We start from the raw sequence: 6,000 nt of genomic DNA on the forward strand, positions 1-6,000 counted from the left end.
ATTTTAAATTCACTGCAACAGCTGAGATATCTTGGAAAACAGCCAAGGACAAGTGTACTCACTAAATTCTGCACATGAGTTACAACACTTGAAACTCAATGCTATTTCAATTATAAAAAAATGATTGTTTCATTCTCTTTATTTACGCTGATCCTTTAACCTTTTAATCTCTTATTGAGCTAGCTCTTTCCTTGGTAAAGTACAGTTAACCATTGATGACAGTTCAGGCTGTGCAGACATGAGGTAGGAGGTGGTGTTCTAGTTTGTTTTCTTCCGCTTATTCCTGTACCTTGGACTTGTCCAACTTTGAGGCAACAAAAGCTGACAGATGGCACCTGAATTCATATTGGGAGGAGGAGTAGGGTCATGCCAGGGAAGCATTTCTTTTTCTCTTTTTTTCATAAATGGCAGGCATGTCACCACTTGCAGGGAGTAATTGCCCAAACAAGAAATGGAGTAACATCATTTACCTGCATCTACTCTGGGTAAGATGGAAAGTACCTGTGTGTCTTTTTGCCTCAACTTCACACATCTGCACTAAGGCTACTGAATTATGCTCTTTGCCCTGCATTCTGCTTAACTGAGTAAATGTGCTGCCTGAGGAAGGGTAGCCCCTGGTCATGGGGTCCTGCAGGACTATGAGGACCTTCACCGACCAGAAGCTACATCCTGGGTGAGTATCCCAGTAATAGAGGAAGCCCTTTTCACTCCTCTTATCACCACAGATAGCTGCCAGACTAGTCTAGCTAGGATTTTAATAGCTGGGATTTTAATATCATTCTTCAACAGATACTCATTTTTTCCTTATCCTATAATACATTTTGGGATTCTTGCATGTAACACTGCATGTACTTTTGAAAGGAGAAGTACACACAGGGAGTGTTCTTAACCAGAATAAATCTTTCAAGTTAAAGTTGAAGACAATATAACTTCTCGCACTTAATTTTTGAGTAAGTGGTTGTAAACATCTATCAGTTTGAGATGGCTTTCACTGGCTGAATATAGATTTTGCAGATTTAATGTCAGCACCTGTTGCACCACTATACTAAGGTTCTGCTGAAAATATTGTAGCACAAGATGAAATTAATCCCCTGGTGTATGCTCTGAAACTAAAACTATTTTCTATTTATACTGAGAGGATGTTAAAATCTATCCTCTCTATCAATCTCTCCTAAAACCCAGTCTAGGGTTTAATCCAGCCTATCAAATGTTAATATAGTGAATTCTTCCTCATCCAAGTATGGATGAGAGTCAAGGAGTAAAGAGGAAGAATAGAGCACAAAGTAGAGCACAACATAGAGTGGTCTGTCATTCTGAATGTTTCACATCACAGCAAAAAATATAGACTATACTTCTATTTGAGTATGTTATACAAAGTATTTTCCTGTTTTCAAAACTTCAGGACAAAAGTGAATGTCAATCTTACAGTTTGCTGACAAAGCTGCAGGAATATAGCTAAAGCCAAGCTCTCTGTTTCAAGAGTTATAACTCTGGGGAGACTGAAAAGCAAGTTCTTTAAACTACTAATTGACAATGGAAGCTTTGGTATCATGAGAAATCATTTGGCACTAGACAACTGAGTCTCTTCCAAGGTTTCCTTTATCCTGACCTCTGGATGTGATTCCAGCATCAGGTATCAGGGGAAAGAGTAGAGGTACCATGAAAATGCCTGAGAGGAGAAACATGACTGCTCTTTGCCTGGCTCCCTGCAACAGTATGTTCAAGTTCAAATTAATTTCTACTCTGCAGGGGGGAAAAAGAGGCACATAAGGCCTTTCACAATTAGCAAGGTTAAGTGAAAGGATGAGGTACCTCACAACTAATTGGGAGTTAAGTCAACAGGGAAGCTGCCTTCAGATCACAGGACCAAAAATTTCCTGATGGTGATTAAACACAAAAAAGCATTTTAGTTTACTCTGTATTCATTAAGCAAGCCTGTGTGTGCTGAGGTTTGAGATTTGCTATAGCTGTTAGGTCATATATTACAGCAAAGAAGATTCACTTAACAAGTAATGAGACAAATCCTGCACTGGAGATGGAGAGGAGCTGCTCTAAGCTGAATGCATTAAAGGTCTAGCCCAAATTGAGTGGCTGCTGCTGTGTTGAACTAGTGAGATCAGACAGGTGTAAGTCCCAGGCAGTGGGTATCCAAGCAAGAGCAATGCCAATGGCTGACAGACAGTGCTGCTGAGCACAGCTTTCCAGTGCTAATAGAAATTCTCATTAACACAGTGGATAGCAGTCACAGCAGTGATGCAGCTGAACCTTGAGGGAATGAACTGAAAAGTAAAAATAATTTTAAAAAATCTTTACTGTTCGGACAACAAAAGTCTAATCTTTGACTTCCTCTAGTGTCCAAGGCAAATTGGAAATGTTTTTAGGCATTGCATATAAACAACAGATCACTTTCCCCATTTTCATGGCTATTGTAGCTGTCCTTTGGATAATACAATTTGTGCCCTTTCCTATTTAACTTGTGGTCTGTATTTGCCTCCTCTGAGTATGGTGGGAGCAGCAGCGATTCAGTGCTCAGCAAGGGGCACTAATGCAGATTTGAAACAGGTGAATGAACTAAAATGTGCTGGAATATTACTTGGGTAGATCAAATTTCTGCTGGTAAATGCAGTAGCATTGACGACATCAGGTAGCTTTTTTAAAAACCAGTAGTTATCTCTGAGCCACTGGAATAACAATCAGCATCCCTTTTTCTCATCAATTAACTTGTTGCATGAATTCAACACCACAGGTTTTTGTCCTTACTTTGCTGAGTTGTATTCTGAGTCAGCCCATAAAAATCCAGAACAAATTGTTCCATGAGATTCAGAAGAAAAATATTCTGAAAGTCAATCGGTCTTTTTTCAGGGTAACACATTGCAGGAATGGAAATAAGAATATGAGGGGAAGATGGTCACTTTACTAAGCACAATAAAGTTATTGTTTTGGTTTGCTAGTCACCTTACTTATCTTTCCAGGATTTCTTATACTCAGGAAAAATATTTATTTTCTTCCTAAACACAAGCTGGGGGAAAGGTAAGGATAGATCTGTACAAGATGGGGAAAAGTGAAGAGGAGACAGAGAAGAGCAAAATGTTTAAATGAACATAATCAGAAGATATGGAAAAGTTGATAATTAACACAGTAAACAAAAGTATTTTCTTACTCTCACTTTGGAAAAGAAATAAAGGAAGTCAGGACTGAAATTTCAGCAGAATATTGCATGATTTGACATTGATTTTCAGCACAGCCTGTGTCTGCCTTTCTTCAGTCACTCAGTAGGATTTTTTCCCCTGCAGCCATTTCTCTCTAAAGTAAAAAAAAAAAAACAAAAGTAAAACTAAAAAAAAAGGTTTTAACATGACTTGGTACTTTGATGTACTAATTCGTTTCAAAGCCAAAATTTCTAGGACTGGGCATATTTGGTTTTAATGCAAGGGCAAGCCAGAGTTTTCTGGGCCAGCACTGCCATTACATACATGCCATGGCACACATTTGTGATTCATTCTTATGAGTCATAATTTTTATTATTTTTCTTATAATAGTCATCATGTAGAGAAGGAAAAATGCATGCAAAGTAGCAGCTGCTCATGACAATGATGCCTGTTCTTATGTTTCTTCCTTTTACAATATAGTAATTGAGGATCTATAGTTTTTTTCCAGTCATCAGACTTCAATAACCTGTAGTAAATGGGAATTTTGGACAAGCCTGTTGCTGAAAAAGTTTGAGGGCATTTTTAAAATATTAAGACAATTTATATAAAGTTCTCTCAAGAGTCTGGAACTTCCCCTTAGTGCACCACAGTTACTGCTAACTTCCCATCCTTCAGTGTTTCAGCCACATATCTCAGACTCTAACTTGGTGCCATGGGTGACAAATACTGAACAAAATATTCTGTAATAATAGCAGAAATTACCAAGATTAGTAGCTACATTTATGCAGTCAGCATTGTAGTTTCACGAGGGAAGTTGCATTTCTCTCAGGAAACCCATGAAGGTTGCCATGGACTGGGTCCTTCTGACTGAGCCTTGGGTTCTTGTGGCTGATCTGGTAACTTGAAGGACCTTAAGTAATGGGTTTCTTCAGGGGTCAGATTATCTGGGCCCTGCCATGAGTGAGATCATCCGGCAGGGAGTTGCACTCTGCAAGATATGAGCTGTCTGCTTCCGCTGCAGCACATGGACATTGCAGCTTGTTGATTCTCTCTTGGTAACACCTTGCTCTCCCCACATCCCTCCATATTTACAGCACATTTGGGCTGCAGCCTTCTGAGAAAAAGATCATGAGCTGTGTTGGGAGCAGTCAGGTGTTGTGATGGATCAATCTGATTCTGCCCACTTGAGAATAATGCTTCAGTTGCAATATAGCCCTTGAGCTAGGTGGTGCCTTGGAGGCCACAGGGGTTTATCCAAAGAATGTGGTGAGGTTTTATAACCCAAAGAAGACCCTGCACACCAAATGAGACTTTGTGAGCTGTTGCAGCAAATTCAGTCCTCATCCCAGTATGTGTAATTATTTTATAAGCCAACATACATTACAAGCAGTATATTTCTTCCACAGCTCAAAGTTATTTATAGGGAAATCAATAAAACACTTCAAGTCAGCTGTCATTGTGGCACTTATGGAAAAATTATTAGCCTTCATTTGCTGGTGGAATATTTAAGTAATTTCCAAATTAATTATTCCTCTGAGGATGCAAGTGCCCCAGCTTTAAATTAAACAACTGAAAGATCTGACTTCTTTTATCATGTATTCAATATTCAGACAATCCATTAGTGTGTTTGAGCATCCTTTTTTGTGTTGCACTGCCCAACATATTTATCTGGTATAGACTTTGTACCGTGACAGATGAAATACCTCCAAAATTTAAAAATATATTATGTTGTCCATTTAAGTTTCCAGAAAATGAATAATTTTTATTTTTAGATTTCCACTACACTCCTTAGCCAAAGTGGCTGGTATCCACTTCATAATGATGATGGTAGACAATGAAACTGAAATCCTGCCCTGCCTGAGCAAGCACCTTAACCTTGCAGTAGCAGTCCACTTGTTTTTCAAGTGAATTACATCTGTCATGTTTCCAAAGCTGATTCTTTCAGCAGGTAATTAAAATTTCACAGCATCCTGCTTGCAGACGTGCTGCCAGTGTGGAAGGTCCACGGAATAAGCAGGGTCAGATCAGGCTGGCAGGCAGGAACCAAAACATCCTGGAGGACCCTCAAATGCCACAGGAACAGAGTCCTGCTCCAACCTACTCCTAATATAGTGACACAACGTGATTTTGTATTATACCAAGCAAACAGGGCTTGCCTCTTTATTCAGCGTATATTTCAAATGTGGTATTCTTTATTGCCACAAGAAATGTAAATTTAAGTGGTTGCCTCCCTGGATTCCCTTTGTTTTCTTATGGATACATTATTCTGCTCTCTTGCTTGCACTAAGTCTGCTTTGGATGCTTCCAGAGAGGGAGAGAAACACATGAAAATGTTGTGTGTTGGGAAAAAATAATAAGATTTTATTGCAGTGGGAATATTGTTTCAAATGTAGATAATTCTTTGATCACAGTGAGAGTGTAACCAACAACACTTGGAGGTTCCTCCAAGTCCAATGAAGGAGGACAAATATCATGCAGGACTTTCAGATGCACTAGAAGCAGTGAAAAAAAACAATTAATTCAATACAGATGGAGAAAAGTCAGATGATAAATGGATGAAATAATTTGAGAAGAAAAAGGAGTAGAATTATGCTCTCAGCAAAACTATAAAAATCTCCCTACTTATGTCTTTTTAAATTTAATTTTAAAAAGATACATTAAAAATCATAATTGCTATAGAAAATGACTCTAAAGTGCCAGGGAGCTGAATTAAATGAGACATTGGAAACAAATAAAATTTTCTGATTTTTGTGACTCTAACTTTTATACTGGCTAATAGTGTTCTATTTTCAGATTTTTGTTTCTGTATAATGCTTCTACATAATTAGTTCCGTATACATTTACAATGTGC

The sequence above is a fragment of the Sturnus vulgaris genome, chromosome 5, assembly GCF_052056855.1.
Source record: "Sturnus vulgaris isolate bStuVul1 chromosome 5, bStuVul1.hap1, whole genome shotgun sequence".
In the NCBI taxonomy this organism is placed as follows: Eukaryota; Metazoa; Chordata; class Aves; order Passeriformes; family Sturnidae; genus Sturnus; species Sturnus vulgaris.